The sequence below is a fragment of the Neolamprologus brichardi genome, chromosome 2 (genome assembly GCF_056152115.1).
Source record: "Neolamprologus brichardi isolate AB-2024 chromosome 2, ASM5615211v1, whole genome shotgun sequence".
NCBI classification, from domain to species: Eukaryota; Metazoa; Chordata; class Actinopteri; order Cichliformes; family Cichlidae; genus Neolamprologus; species Neolamprologus brichardi.
The window spans coordinates 29,248,677-29,265,714 of NC_142105.1; the positions used below are offsets into that span (position 1 = coordinate 29,248,677).

Below are 17,038 nucleotides of genomic sequence, written 5' to 3' on the forward strand. Positions count from 1 at the left end.
TTAGCTATCAGCCTATTGCTCAGCCCCATGCTATGTACTTGAGCAAGCACACTTTTCATGCTGGATGAACTATAAAGCCATATTTACATCGTAAAAACAATAGATCTTCAAACTTGTCCCTCTTATTTATTTGTCAGCAACTTCCCTATACATATTCTGCAGTCCAGAGATATTCAGCTGTCTATAACTACTATAATACAACTGGATAGAAATATCAGCTGTTATGAATTGCCTAAATCTATCACCGGTTGTTTATTGGGGTAATTGTTTGTGATTTTTTTTTAAATGTAATTTATTTATTTAGCTGTCTGCCTCCTTAAGAACTCGAGTGGGTAAATTAATTTTCAAATAAAAAATTAAAAGCATGAAAGTTAAAAAGGAGAATGTGTTGCCACACAGAAAATGTGTCTTGTCAGTGCTCTATTGTGTCGCCATTTCATTCTGCTCTAGACCGTCTGAAGCCTCAGCGTCTGAACACACATTGCAAGCCCAAACATTTATAAGCTTCTGTCCAAAAGCTCATTGTTTCAAAATAATTGAAACTTAAAGTATGCCGTATATTAGGTTTACTGACAGAATGCAAGCGATTTATGTCCCAGATATAACCATCCTTAAAGACAATGTGATTGTAGGAAAGAGGCTGGTTCTTTGGTCTACCTACATAAATTTTATCTGAGGACAAATAGATAATGCTCTGTGGGTCTGGGCTGAGAGATTTAGCCTCAGTGACAGGCAATACTAAGGCAAGGCAGTGCGGGCAGTAAAACAACTGACAGTTGGTCATTACGAAAGACGCAGGTGGGCCAAAAATCAATCATGCCAAGACTGGCCTGGATGTTGACAGATGCCTGACATCTGTTTTAATGAAGAGCTGTGCTGGTCCACCGAGCGAAGAAGGGATGAGGGTAGGGGGTAAAAGGAAAAGGAGGAGTGTGGGGCTCTTGGCTTGAATTGGATGATGAGGTGTGAAGACGAAAATGGATCAGAAAATCAGCAGGAAAGAAAAAAGGTTGAATAAGTGGAAAAGTTGAGGACGGTATCAGCATTTCAAAGCAAGCCAGGCAAAAAGAAGATGGGAAGGAAAGCTGGGCGGCCCAGATGAACAGTGCTCAAGAAATCTTTGCCCACACCTGAAATTAAGTTGTCATTTGATGTGTCTAGAGTTACTGTAACAGCACTTTACCACACTGCATGCAGTTTAAGAGCAGGTCAGCCTCTGTTTTGACAACACCTTTATAGGCTATTTCATGGTGTCTGCTCTAACAGAATGAGGAAGTATTTCAAGTGTGAAATGCCACTAGCTTACTGGCCCACATTCAATAACTCAGAGCACTTGATTATTTATTTTTTTAAATAAATTTTCTACTAATTTATAAACGTGTGTGCGTGTGTGTGTGTGTGCATGTGTGTGTGTGTGTGTGTGTGAAGGTGAACTCTCTGCGGGAGAATGTCTGAATTGCAAATGCAGCTTTAATGGTTCACTGGAATTAAATTTAAATGGGCTGTGCTCTTGCAAAGGTTTCTAGTAATTTTACTGAAAAATAACAGTGTTGGATATAGCCCTTGTAACACATAATACCCATTTAATTTTAATATTAATATTGCCTTTTAAACTAAAAAAGGAAATTATCTGCTAGAGAGAAAGGATTTGGTTTGGGTTGCTTCTCAGGATACAAACTATGTGTTGATTTCTGCTCACGTAACTAAAAAGTACACATCACAGTTTATGATCTTTGGAAACACACACAAAAAAAATGCTTCTTACAAATCTTTAGAAAGTAATTAAATCATTTGCTGCTTAGCTAAAAATTAGGCAATACAGAAAGTGAGTGCGGAATAGGAATAAAAAAAAAAAGTCTAGTGGTTGTCGGGGATTTCCTTTCCACTACTACACCTGCATTTTTTAGAGTTGTAGTGGAACTATATTTATATTATATTATATTTCCTCATAGAGTTCACTTCACAGGTACTGAGGGGAATCGCTTTTGTTCTAAACAGGGATTATACTCTGTTACCGACAAAGGTGAAGACAGCAATAGTAGACTCTATGGACAAGTGATTCCTGTATGCCTGATTGTGTAGTGGGTGTGTTGTAGTGCAGTGTAGTGTATAAACAGGCATGTTTGCGTAGTTGCAAAAAATTGGCAGGCATGCGAATGCCCGCGCTGAGCCTCGCACTCACCATCTGATGGCAAAATCTGCAGCAATCGGAACTCAGAGTCGCATAGTTTCCCAAATATGGAGACTGTAACAGGCCTTAAGACCTACTGTATAACCATTTGGAGGACAGTCATTAATTATAAAAAAGGATGAAATGCAGGATCAGTCATGAATTGGGTGTAAACATTATCTTCTCTAGCAAATCAAACTCTAACAACACATTTCAGCATTGTTTGTTTATATAGATGTCTTTTTTAACATTAATACTGAAAATTTTTATGGTCATAGTCCGTTTACTCTGTTAACAATGGCCACAATCTTACAAATTGTCTTTTAAAAAATCATTTAGTCCCCACGTATATAGTAATTCTGATATATTACCCTCAAATGCCACGTAATGCAGCATCATTTGCTTTAATATACAGCTATTTTTTTCCAGGTCACCTGAAAATCCCTTCCTTTGTGTCAGTAAATGCTACACTGCTTTTAATGCATACTACACGCTGCGATCTTTACTGCAGTGTTTATATTTGTTTTATATTTATTGTAACTCAAAAATGCGATTTGCAATGTATTTCTTCTACAAAGGATACTCGGTCTGTTTTAGGCATCCCGTATTTCCTTTCCTTCCCACCTACCTCCATCTCTGTCCTCTACCTCTCTTCTTTCATCTCCTGCTTTAATCAAGCATCTGATCACAGGCCCAGGAGGATGAGGGATAATGAGATTAGGCCTGTACATGTTTACACATTCTGATTTACATTGAGCCTTCCCTGTCTTTCTCTGTCTGACCCATATTTCTCCTTATCCCTCCTTCGTGTTTTTGCTTTTCATGTCTCCAGTCGTTCCTCTCGGGCTCTATCCTTCCCTCTTTATACGCCTTCCTTTTGCTGCAGTATTGATGCGGATATACATTGTTAACTAATCAGCAGTAATGTTATTTACTCTGTACCAATGAGGTTTAAATCCCTGCACAGCTGTATTTGATTTTTGTACAAAGACTGATCCTATGTCAGTCTGTCAGTCACCTGTCATTTAATAGGGTCCTCAGTGCATCTTCCCGTCACATCACTTTCTAATTTAAGAATGAGAGAACCACTTGATTTTTGACAATGTATTGTGGCAACTACTTAAATAATATATAAAAGGATTTACCAATCAGTCTTATACAGGAAGCAAAAGGTTTTTGTTACTGGATCATTAGTATCCTATCTGAAGAACATCTGGATCACCCAGGAGACGTGGCATACTTTTTTTAAACATATCTGATGAGATATGTTACTGATAAAAGTTGAGAAATGCTTCAGTTTGGCATTCTCTAAAGATTTGTTATGAGACATGTAGTGACGTGTAGTGAAAACGCCACAAAAACAAAACAAAAAAACATTTTCTTTCTTTTAAATTGACTGGGCCTTTATAAATATAAATGCCTAAATGTATAATATTTCTAAGTACAGACGCTTAACTAAAGTATGATCAACTGAAAAGACCAAATCATAAATTCACATTTTAAAACTATAAAAAAAATTTATTAATCTGAGAGGACTTTTTATTTCAGATGGAAGAAAAATGCAGGCAATAATACAGTAATGTTTGGTGTGAAATAATCTGGTATTATGCTCATAAAAATCTCACATCTTACTTTCTCCCTTGTTTGTCAAGTCTTTTCTATGCTCCACTAGGTCACCACAAAGTAAAATGCATAATATTGATGGCTCTGCGACAGACATCAGCACCCGAGTAATATAAAAAGGGGAATTTGGGACCCACTAACGGCAAAGAGCTAATGCCTTCTGCATCTGTGTTGCACTCTGTTTGACATTAATGACAACAAACATGAACAAGTCGTCTTCTGTAGGGGGGAAAAAAAACTTAGATCACTGTGATACAGTGTGCTAATAACACGTTACTAGTATAATGTTAAACCAAAACAACTTGTTGCATCATTACATTAAAATACAGCAGCTTCCTTGATCCTACAGGTTCTGACAGCTGCCAACGAGGTGCATGTTCCCGAACCGAGCAGCTACTCAAGCTGAGAACACCAATGTGACATTAGGGAAACATATTTTTAAAGCTGGATTTGACTCGAGATTCTCTTTAAAGGTCTCAGACAGACATATTAATATGAAACCCGTCAGATGAAACTGGCTAAGTGTTAGCAGTGCAGTCATAAAACACCGCTACGGCTTACAAAAAGATAGTTGTCGGGTACTGTGATTAACATTTTGTAGTTTTTTTTCTATTTTCTAGCTTTAACTACTATTTTTGTTAAATATAGTGGACAATTAATGGCAGTAAAACTCCTTGCTTTTGGCTTTAATGTTCATTTCACACAGAAAGAGGGCTTTTTTAGTTCAGTCACCTCCTATAACGTATATATGGGCGTTTTATTCCATGCTACAGTCTTTCTCAATCAAACATGTTTTACTTTTGCCTCAAATGGTTATGCAGTGGAGTCCAAAAACTCCTGAATGCATCTGAATTCTGCATTCTGTACAACAATATCTAATATATTAGAAATGCATTAGTGGCTAGTTAAGCACTATAATTATAACAAATAGTTGTAAGTGGCCATAACCAAGTATTTAACTATTTAAAATAAAAGGCCTATTTAGTGTCATTGCAAATTTTATACAGTAAACACTCCTTTTTTTTTCTACTCAGTAGTATCTCTTTGATTTCATCAACTGAAGATGAACTGTGTATCATGTGAATCACTAATGGGCTAATGCTCGACTAAAAGAGCGTGTCAAGAATGTGCTAGTTTGCTTTCACTCAATCTATGTTGTTTGCAAGAAAGTCGTATTCACTCCTAAGTTTGCTGTCTGTCCAGGAACAGCCTGTATTCCACTCCAAATTGTCTTGGTGTGGAGCCAGAGGCTAAAGACACACATGTACACACAGCTGCTGCAATTCAAGCGACACCGCATTATATTTTAGTGAGTGGTCAGTACGCTTTCATTTTACTTTGTCAGTGCGCCCCAGGGCAGCTGTGGCTACAATGTAGCTTGCCATCACCAGTGTGTGAATGTGTGTGTGAATGGGTTGATGACTGAATGTAGTGTGACGCGCTTTGGGGTCCTTAGGGACTAGAAAAGCGCTATACAAATACAAATGCAGGCCATTTTACTTACTTACAGCTAGCTCACATCTAGTCTGCTCATACCAGCTGTGGTTCAGACGGGTGAAATCTGCAATATTTACATCAAATGAAATCCAGGAGGTAGTGCTCCTGGAACGTAATTACGTTAAGTCAGCATATCAACTTTCAATGGATGTGATTTGGCAGCACTTGTGGAGGCAGTAAACAATATCCATTAACATTTGGCTCACCAGAAGAATTATGTACAGTGTTTAACTGGGAGGTTCGTGCTCTCTCCTCCACAAATGTAAAGTGCTGACATTTGAAACCCAAAACAACTCCGACTCTCTAATTGAAAGGTTTTTACATTTCTTAAGGAAAAACAGCATCCTTGGCGATAGCTCTGTGAAGGTGAAGACTGAATATTTTCAGCCTGCCTCTATTAGTAAAAAGTATCAGATATGAGATGGCGTGACTAATGGAAAGCTGATGGCGCAATTCTACACCCAGCAACTGATTTGTTTACACCCTCTGAGTGTTTATTGATCTGTTTATGCTGGTCTGATTTTTAAGTTGGCATTAGGATGCCCAGAAGAAACCATTTTTAACTTGAGTTATGAGGTTAGAGTTGCCATAGTATTGCAAGAGAACTGATGCATTTGTTGTCAAGTGAAAGAGAATTTCCTGAAAATATTCACAGTACTATACTATACCTCACTAGGCTTAGAGTGGGGAATTGTAATCCACCAAGTAATGATTACAATTCAATAACTGCTATGGCTACTGCGCAGTGTGTATATTTATACACCCCCAACAGAAAGAAATTCATGTGGGCACAGAATGCTAATAACACTGCATCACTCTCTAGAGTTGTCTGCACTGGGACAAAGATTCCCATGTTCTGAAGGGAACAAAGGTTTTTATGTCTCTGTGAGTGAGTGTTTCTCCTGATCACTTCATGTTGCTGCAGTACGCAGACAGGCTGGTGCTGTACAATAAGTCCCTGATGAGCTGTGGTGCTGGGAGTGGAAAAGGGACGAGAAAGGAAGAGAAGAGCTGATGCATTTCCTCTGGACACACACTGTTTGAGGGTGTTGCTGATTTGTCATGCAAGTGTGCACTTCGAAGTGTGCGCATGTGACTGATGCACATGCGTACACACACACACACCAATACACCCACATAGACACACGCGCACACACCACAGGTATTGTTAAATTCTACTGCTGATGGTAACTTGATATGTAATAAGTCCCATGCATGGGCCAGGGCAGCACAATAGTGCGGCCAAGTCTCCAGTGGCTGGTGTGTTTACCGTCCAAGGCAGCCTCAGTCATCTGGCCTGCCCTTATTCTGTCACTGGCACTTTGTTTTTCATACAAATTTTCATTTTCTGAGAAAATCCGCTCTATTCAAATTAAACACAAATTTAAACACTTAAAATTTTAAGTTTTTTTCCATTCAAGTACTTGGTATTTAATACATTTATGAGGCATTTGGGTCTTTTTTTTTTTTAGATAGGATATTGTAAAGCAGTCAGGAAAATGGGGAGAGATGGTGGTTGGTCGAAGGCACCCGGGCCACTGCAATGAGGACCATAGCCATAGGTGCTCCACATCGCCATTCATTTCTAGTATTTGAGTCATTTTCATTTTACTGTTTTATTTCAGAATCATATCCAGTAAAGTTATCAATAACTTCCCTCCTATATGTAAGTAAACTCAGAACCCACATGTGGATGGTAGGTGGAGGTGGGGCTGCTATATGAATAGCAGTCAGTAGCATCTAGTGATTTTTACATAAAGGCAAGCAGAGACCATGCATCAAAGAGATAAACTGAACCAGATGTCTTGTATTCCTATATGCTGACACCCTCTCTGCATCTTGTAGCACTCTCCCCGGACGCATTCACCACACATTCCTGGCAGCTTCACTCTTTACAGGGGGACTAAAAACACGAATGAAAACTTACGGCGTATTATCAAATCAACTGGTAATTCAGTCAACAAGTTATTTTTCATAGATGTCAATCTGATGATGGCAGAACCTGCACTTGTCTGTTCAACTTGCCTTTTTTATTAAACCAGACATGGTAGAAGTTGATGATCGCTCTCTCCATTTAAGGCTTCCATTGCTAATGTGCTAAAGGGGTTATTAAATGTTTCTTCATGGGACAATTTCTTCTACATCACTCATGTTAGCCAATGTGGATAGTAAGAAAAACTTACTTCTTGATTAATCACAGTATAGTTCAGTGATTTACTTGCTACCGTTTTGTGCAATGATGCACCGATTATAGCAGTGAAAGCAGAGCCAGAGACAACTTGTCTAGTATGCTGGTGACCTGTCAGTCTTCTGCCTAAAACCATCCACATTTTGCATGCAAACAGCTAAAGATAAACATAAATATGTTTGCCTCTCAACTAGAAAAGTTCCAGCTTTTGTTAACGGGGCACAGACACATCCATAAAAATGACAAAAACTATAAAGTCTAATGGCTCGGAGTCAAGCTAGCTTCAGGAGGCAATAACTGTGGCCACAATATGGAAGTAATTTAAAGGATGGATGCAAACAGACAACATGAAATGCTTTAGGGAAGAAACCTTTATTTGAGATGTAAGGCAACAAATCTCTTTCACTTTGGTTGGTTTTAAATGATGTCTGTTTTTAAATGTCACAGGGAAAGTACTGCTGCCTTGCTTGCCCCGATGGAATGCCATTCGTAGCAGTTATAGAGGTGGCTGCAGCACATGGGAGACCAAGTGTGAACTGACCAAATGTACTAAAAACTTCTAATCATAAAGGTGCAACAATAAGCATCAAAGAGAATGTGTTCTGACTTGCAATAGCAACCTCAAGCTATCTATATTTGGTGAAGGACTAGGGGTTGTATATTTGCTGATACCGTTTCCGTAATCACATGGGAGTGTGGTATAATAGCAAGTGAGGCTCAGTGGCTCATGGAAAAACAAGAAAATGGCTTGTAACAAAATATCAATAACAATCCCCTGACCATTCACGGCACACGAGAAAAGAGCTGCTTTCCACACACTCTAAGTAACTGTACATTAGTGCTTTCCAGCCCACAAATTGCTGAGTTCATTTAGAGTACTCAGTGCTAAAGCTGCCTTCTGTGCAGATGACTGCCACTCTCACAAAATTTAGATGTCTACGTGGTCAGTGAGCAAAGACAGCACTGACGGGTGCCTGGGGCTGGATCCAGGCTTAGTTTGTGCAGTCAATCAGCCAACTATTCTGTCAGGCTCAAAGGGTAAAAGACCTATTAAAATCCAAAATACCTCTACTGGGAATTAAACTAATATTCACTTGTAGCTGTCTCTAACCACGTGCTCAAGAAAGAGGTTTTTTTTCTTTTTTTAAATGAATTTCAAATATACCCACACAGGGGATTTAGATAAGGGTGAAAAGGAATTATGCAATAATCACATTTATAAAAGTAAATAGAATCTTTTTTCCCAGAAGCGCAGGTGTCTGTTGGAGTAGGAGTGGGGACGGTTGGGAGGTTCAGGTTGGCATGTGTGGATCGGTGACCTCATATCAACCTTACAGTCCTTATAGCAAGAACAGGCCTGTGACTGATATCATCTGACAGACTGTACAGAAACTATAACCAGATCTGATCCGTGGTGACAATCCTATGCTCTAAATATGGCCGCATGCAAAAAAAAGCTTTCTTTAAGTGGACTCGCTTGTGTATTACGGTCAAATTCTGCGTATGGATATGAGTAATACATATGCATTGACTGGTCCTTTTAATATTTTAATTAAAAGGGGATTCATTTACATTTTAAAGGAATAATATACACACTCTAATGATATTATCAGAAGGTGGGAGAATATTAAACTAGCTTCCATACTCCAGTCTAATCTGATTTTTTAAATAAAATTTAGTGAAAAAACAAAACTATTTTGAATACCAAATCAATTTACCTTCAGCAATGAAACAGTATGGAGTCTCTGCTCAGTTTTTGATCTGTTTTTCTCCATAACTTTCTACCATTTGTGTTCTCTAAATGACAAAAAAGAGGAAAAGTCATTGATACTATCAATAGAGAAACCCCATGAAATGTTATATATTCTATAACTGATATTAGTCTGGAGTTATTAGACCTAATGGTACAAGTTAAAACATATATTATTCACTGCCGGAGTTATTAAAGCAGAGAAATATAAAACTATATACACCGCGGTAGATGAACACAGGGAGGTAAAGCATCCCCAGATGACACTGAAGAGTGACTGCTCTGCCCCTGACTGCCCAAACTCAATTTAACTTGTGCTTTTACACTGTTTCCCAATCATAACAAAATCTGATGACTTTCTTTGTATTCATGATATACCATATTAATTCACTGACTTTCTGTTGTAAATAATGCTGTTACTCCTTGCTTGCTTTAAATTGTAAAAATCTGAATTAAAATCCAACTGGTTGGGTCATTAAAAAGCTTTATGCTATCTCTTTTATCAAACTAAATACCATTTGATTTGTTTGTCCGGAAACACCACCTTGACACCACAGTGACAATCCAGTATCTTGTTGAAAATCAAGCCAAGATAGACGGATAGACTCTGCCTTATAGTGCAGAGCACATGAGCTGAATGACACTCGCTGGCCAGACGCGGACACAAGGACAGGCTTTGGGGCAGGCTGTTACTAAGACAAGAAAAGGCTGGACATCTGTGTTTGTAGATATAGTTAATGTAGACAGACGGGTAGCAAACCTGCTCTTAGACACATTGTGGTATCACTTGTTGACAGTCAGAGAACACACCTGCTTGTCAGGCCACACCTTGTCCGATACTGTTTACCGAAAGCAGCCTTCCTGCTGTGTAAAGCCATAGATTTTTCCCTGTACTGTTAATCTGGAAGACAGCTGTTACATGTTTTTTCCTATTTCAGAAATCTGACTGTAAGACTTGAATCTTAGTTGTTTCTTACTTAGCTTCATGCTTCCTTTGATAACAGTTGGAAAAAAATGTTGGCATTGTCTTAATCATTAATCCAGGGGTGTCAAACTCAAATACACAGTGGGCCAAAATTCAAAACTGGAACAAAGTCACGGGCTAACATTAATAATTATTGAAAAAAAAATCTTCCTCCAGATATAAGAATGAATCTTTTCTTATGGACTCAAACAAGTTTTGCTGAAAAACTGAATATGGAACAAGCAAAGCTTAATACTAAACAATATATATATTAGCTGTATAATACCAGCTCTAATAATAATTTGGTATGGCTGCCAAATTTGGCCCGCGGGCCAGAGTTTGACACCTATGCATTAATCAGATGAGAAACAGTTGCAGCGGTAGAAGTAACTTTTTGAAGCACTGCGTGTAGTGTCTCTCTCTCTCGCGTGCGCGTTCTCTTTTGTAAAGCACCGAATAACATTTACATCAGTATTACATTATTCTGTTTTCGCCTGTGCCTGTCATTATAGGGCAACCTCAGTGTGTGTGGACACAATGCAGAGAGCAGCACACAGGAAAGAAATGGTATTACAAGCAGTGTTAGGTCAGACAGGTGCAGGACATAGCTGGCAGAGGGAAACAACCACATAGGAGAGAGCAGCCTGCTGGAAAGGTCTGCAGAACCTCTTAACCTCTGCATTGTTTCCAAGCCCACAGACACACACATCAAAGCAGCACAACACACACCTGCAGGCACAGACAGCACACCCACCTCTTTGGAACAAAGTTAGAGCAATAGTCTGGCATATTTTTGGCATGTGCTTCTCCCTTGTGTATGATGTAGAAATACGAAAGCAATGCTGCAATAACAATATGGGATATATACAATTAAGCACAGACACACAGGATGATGCAGGAGTATTACTCACGTTATAACACTGGCTTTTCTTGGGGTGGCCTCACAAACACACACACACACATACACAATCTTGTAATTAATCCAGGAAATTAATGTGTGATACATCCATTTTCACGAACCACTTTTGCTCAACTTGAAATCTATGAATATTCTAATTGCTGCCTTTGGGCCTTTTTGCAGTCGAACTTGGCGCTACTTATTGATAACAATGAAGGATGCGCGATATTTAATATCTGGGGTCCGCTTTTATTACTCGGTGTTGCATCATTTTCAAGAATGTAAAAAAAATGAAGCGCGATTGTGGGCATTAATTCAGTTGTCGTGCAGGCTGGAAATAAAAATGCCATCATTTATCACGGCATTACCCGTGTATGACCTGAGTGTCTGACCCACTGTTACTGGTCAGGTAAGTTTGCTTCTTGAATCGACAGTTTGTTGCCCACTCGAGCTTTGATCTGATTATCCAATAAAATGTGTAAAACTGTGACGCGCGGTCTGCTGTTGGAGCGCACACTCAGTTAGTTATTAGACGTGTTACTACTGGTGCCCAGAGCTGTTCAGCTTAACGCACTGAAGCCTCTATCTGCTGCCTTTCGCTTTTTGTATTGTTCGAGTAGGAGGAGCCGCTTTCCTGTGATTGTCTGCCTCCCTCCCATCTCTCTTTCTCTCTCTCTCTCTCTCTGTCTCGCTCTCTTTCCCTCTCTCATTTTTCCAAAGTTGAATATTCCAATTGCCTGGGAGCTCTCGCCAGCGGAGCGGTGCAGCCCACTGACTGAAAGACTGGTGTTTTTGCTTTGCGCCGCGCTGTGCGCTTTGTGGAACAGACGTGAAGGAGTACTCTTCAATACCCCGGCTCGGCTCATCCCCTCCCTGTCCACCCTTCTGTGTTTCTTCCGAATTCGTTTCGGGGCTTCTCTCAAGATGACAGAAGAAAAGAGAAGTGGGCATGTAAAGCTGGTAGGTGTCTGAAACCCCTCCCCTCCGCGCGCAGAGGTGTCTGACTCGGTCTATCTGTGTGGGGGTTCAGGTTTGTGGGAACGCTCAGACAAGCTGGGGGAGAAAGAAGCGCCCGGAAATAGAAACGGGAACCGGTGGTGCTTTTCCCAACCATCTATGGGATTTTTCTTTACGCGTTTGTGTAAGCTTTCTCTTGAATGGAACCGAGCCATACGCGCACGAACATGTCTGAGGTAGGCTGCTGGTAATAATGCTCAAACTTAGACATTAGTGCTGGGACAGGTTTTCTCAGAAGCTTCCACGTCCGTGTGTCCCCATCTGATAATATAGTGTACGTGCAGATTTGTGTATGTGGCAGGTTAAGGCAACAGCAGTGTATGCACTCATTGGTGGTCTAACATTAGATTAAAACGGCATTTTTTGCTTACGAGGGTAATTTAGGGGGAAAGATGGGTAAATAAAGCATTTACGTAGTGTGCTCCAAAGTGCCTCTAACTCCCATCAGAGCTTAAGATAACCGAGCTTTAGTTTGGATACCCCTGCTGCGCATATGATGGCATACTGTTTATTAGAGTGATACAGCTTCAGAGAGTCTTGTGTTATGGTTATGTTTATTTAAAGGGTTTTATAGGCTCACTCCGCGAGCTGTAGTGTATCCATGAAACACAGACGCTCGAGATGTTTGCAGTTTATCTTGCACCGGGGTGAATGATAGACTATAAACAAGGGGTCCTTATTGCATCCTCATGCTTTTCAGAGCAATAGAGATTCATCCAAGCCAGAAACATCAAGCTGATTTGTTTTGAAAATTTTGTGGAACTCCAGCAGCAGTTTCTGGTAACCAGTAATGAACCCGATTGAAATAAGTTTTTTCCCCTATTTTAAATGCCATTTTTGTAGCACTCTCGCTAAGAGAACATTTTTAACATTAATAGAATTTCTTTTCTTTTTTAAATCTCTATACTTTGATTGAAATATGTGTGCTACACTTACACAAATGAAGCCTTTACTTTTTCATTTTAGCTAAATCCAATCTCTGCCACCGAGTAGCACTGATGGGAACTTGTGCCCCAAAACGAACAGCCCAACAAACTGGGATGAAATACGCAGACAACAATGTGTTTAAGTGTCGCTACATATCGTTCATCTCACGCAGTGCTGAATGCCAAACATTATCCTGGACTTCTAATAATCCTGCTGAGCTCAGCTGACAGCATGAGGAAATGTGCTTCTTGTTAGGCTGCCGAGGTGTTTCGCAGCACTAACAAGTAACTGCTGTTATGTGATAGGTGCCTGTCAGGTCATACGTCTGTAGTAGTTTGCGTCGTTTTTCTTCAACCTTTACTCGAATCAGTCCCTCCGTGGTGAATCTCAAATCCTGCTTTCCAGATTGCTACTCACTGCCTCTCCACTCACCCTCTCTGTGCCTATGCCACCAGTTTGCGTGAAGCAAAACCACAATAGGGTGGACTAAAAGCTGAAACCCAATCAGGCTTTTTGCAATTCCTCTAGCAGAAGTTTTCCCAGTTCTTTTTTTTTTCTCTTAAACCCTTGGAGCTGACTGTCTCCTGCCATTAGACAACATGGCTCATCAGACTGATTACACATCAGCATACTCATGTACGCTTCCATCTCAAACAGACAAGAATGCAGTTAATGCTCCTGGCTGCTAGTTACACTCTCAAATGCCATGTGTTCACTTTCCTGACTGATTTTCTATCTTTAGGATTGTTTTCCTGTTTCTCACTTTATCACCCTTCCCCCTCTTCCTTCCTCCCTTCCCTTCTTATTATTTTTCTCCCCTTGTAACTCTTTCTATCTCAGAGAAAAAGTGGGTGTTGTTCCCTGTCGGTACGGGAACCTACATCACAAAGCTCGCTGTTATGCCTGCTTTACTTTCTATCAGCTTCTTTTGCTTAGGCTGTCGTGTATGCATTTCTGTCTATTCACTGTGGGCAGCCAAATTAAAATAAAGGTGGTAGATTTAAAGAAGCATTGTTGTCCAGTGATGCATGTTGCAAGATTGAATTTAATGGATCAAGGGAGATGCAGCAAGCATGATTCATTCAACAAGGTTTAATGGATTAGGTCGTGTAACGGTCATGCCTTGGATTTGAAAAAGCTCGACATTGCTGCTGCCAAAAAATATGGACAATATTGGTACCGGAGCCAACCCTGCAATACTGAGGGTTAGTTCACTTTATGTGAGAATAAAGCATTAGACGTGTTTCTCTTTGTTCTTACTTCCTTATGTGCTGAATTTCTAAAATACTTCTGATTGTCCTCTGGCCATTTTTTCATTTCATTTCAAGTGATTTGTGAGTTATACGGTATTTCGTTAAAGTCACTAAAGCTGTAAAAATCATTGGAGACCAGATTTGTGTTCATCAGTTTAGAATGAGCCCTGTTAGGTCTCCTTTGATTTTCGAGATTGCAGCAGTTGCATGTCAAGCCCAGATCACCTTGATCAGATTTTGAAGTAGCCCACCTGTTAATCTGAAGTTGGTGTAGCTGCCAGTAATATACCTTAAAGCACATAACTTCATCTGAGCTACATGACAGACAGTAAGTGGTAGCTTGTACCGTTTTGTGCGTCTGCACGGAGGTGGCCAGCTTTGTGCAGTCGAGGGATATACGGAGTGAAGCCATGCATCTGAACTTGGGATGTTTTAAAATCCCCTCTGCTCTTTTGTTCCCTTCAGCGTTCCAGCTTTCTGCAACAAATCTAGAACACAGCAATTCCACTAATTCTCTAAAACAGTTCAAATGAATCATCTTAGCGAGCAGACATGACCCGCTTAATAAACTGTGCGCTCCTGAGTTTCTACCTTCAGCTGTGTTGTTTTTGTAAATGAGCTGAGAAAACAGTTTTGTATTGGCAAATGTTGGGCCTAATGTAGAGGCAGACAAGGTTTAGGTTTAAATAGCCTGCTATATATTTCAGTAATTGCTTTAAGATTTTTTAAAGGTCTTTTTGCGTGTTCATTTTGCACTAGTAATAACACCCTAGAGGATATGCTGTTGTGATAGGTGCAAAAGTGATGGGCTGGTAGCACTGAAGTAAGCATAATCACAGCGTCAAATGCACTTCAGGGTGCCATTAACAAAACCGCAGGAATCTGCAACGAGCACCTATGTTAAATGGAAAGTGTCAAAACAGGTGAACTAGCAGGGCCTGCTGCCCATTGTTTTAGAAGAGAAGCATGCTGTTGATCGTTGTATATCAAATGATAACAAAAAAAAAGAGATGTGTGTTGCAAAGAATTTCTAGTTCTTTCTTTGCCTCTCTCCCACTGTGCAGCTGTTCAGTTTCTTCACATTATTCATATTGGTCAAAGGCCAGATAAATCTTGTGGAAAAATTACTCACTTGTGTAGTTGTAGCTACAGCGAGGGCGATGGGGATTGAAATTAACCATGCATACGTGAAGGTGGTGGTAATTAGTTGTAAAGAGTAGAGGGACCGAGTGAGACTAAAAGATTGCCAAGTCTGACTGCGGATCGTTCATTAAAGAAAATAGTTTCTGTGTGATATAGCATTGATCTGCGGAATAAATCTTGGAGTTGAGACCTACATCGCATGGATGCATGTATGGTGTGACAGATCGCCTCCTGTCTTTGTTTCCAGACTCCTTTGATCTCTTCAGTGCACTCAGTGCAATGAAGGTCCCTGCCAAGGGAGGCATAGCTTGTCTCACAGATATATTTGCTCTGCATGTAGATCAGCAAAGAGTACTCATGCATGGCACCCCATTGCTTAACTTCTCCCGGCCAAAATGCCGTTTTATTCTTACGCTAGCATGAAAGTCCTGCGGCGCCATCTAGGTGCTCTGCTATAGTTTTGTTAACGTTATATCTTAACACAGGCAGAGGAGCTTCTGTATTGCAGTGCTAGCACGGGGGAAAAAGCCTTGGTAATCTAAAACAGTGTGCTGTTGAAACAAAAATGACTATATAGAAGGTTACATAATCACAAAATTGTGGCTACAAGTGTTGGGCACACTTCTGTAAAGTGCTGAATTGTATGCTGCTCTTCAGTGCTCCACTCCACTGTCTTCATTTTGTTAACTCTGGTCTGGCAAGCATCAGTATATATGCTGTGGCGGGAGGCATCATAGACGTTAATTAGTTTGCATTCAAGAACCCATCAGAGCTTCAGTTCAAATATGCTGTCCATCCTTATCATTATGTGAGCTCCAGCCCATACTTTACTGACTTGTCCAACCTCCAAGCGTTTCATCTATAACCAAACCTTAGTGGATGATTTACAGACTAATATCTCAGAGCTAACAGATTGAGCTTACGAGCTTTTGAGTTAAACTTGAAAATATGGGCAAAACAAGTCTTGAGTGGTGAGAGAACTTAAACCTCTGGCTGCTCGCACATGTAAACACGTATCGTGCCAAATTCTATATGCAGTACGTAACATGAAGTGCCAAGTCCCGTCTTTATATTCCTCCTTCTGTTGGCAATGTCCATGCTTGTATTTTTTTCTGTGTCACTTAACAGGGATGCAAACTTTTTCAACTAACACTAATGACATTCTGATATAAGCAAGTGCTGTATTTATACATTACAGATTACATATAGTTGCATGGTGGTGCAGACTAAACAAAACAAGGGTGGGACTGTGACCTGTCGTGTTGACCTGATCTGTGTGTGAGAACACCAGATTAAAGCTGGAAAAGGAGAGCTCAGCTGAGAACAGCTGAGGAGGAGGCGGCCAATTTTCATCCACACTAGTTAACAGTCAGCTGCCTATGTTGGTACAGATGTTTCCTATGATCTCACCTGCTGGCACCAGGATCCAGAATCTGGGCCCAGTTCTGACGTCATGCTGTCCACCCAAGAGGCCTGTCTATTGGGTAAAGTGTTCCACACCTCCTGTCTGTTGGAAGCAGAAACTATGGACATTGTGAAGGTGTAGACTTCTGCCCGGGGAATGACATGAGCTGGGGGGAGTTAAAAGTCATATGTGAATAAAATGCT

General features: G+C 40.2%; 1 protein-coding gene across 5 annotated transcripts in view; it reads left to right on the forward strand.

Annotated features, from left to right (window-relative positions):
* Positions 1-17,038, forward strand: part of mid2 (midline 2) — a 154,368-nt gene that overhangs the window by 39,378 nt on the left and 97,952 nt on the right. For 2 of the 5 annotated variants that reach the window (XM_006781337.3, XM_006781341.3), the window contains exon 1: positions 11,629-12,050. The exons of 2 other annotated variants lie outside the window; for them this stretch is intronic. The gene's annotated coding sequence lies outside the window, so the exon portion shown is untranslated. Of the gene's footprint in view, positions 1-11,628; positions 12,051-12,137; positions 12,284-17,038 lie in introns of those variants that run through there. One more of the 5 variants, XM_006781339.3, reaches the window with a different exon arrangement.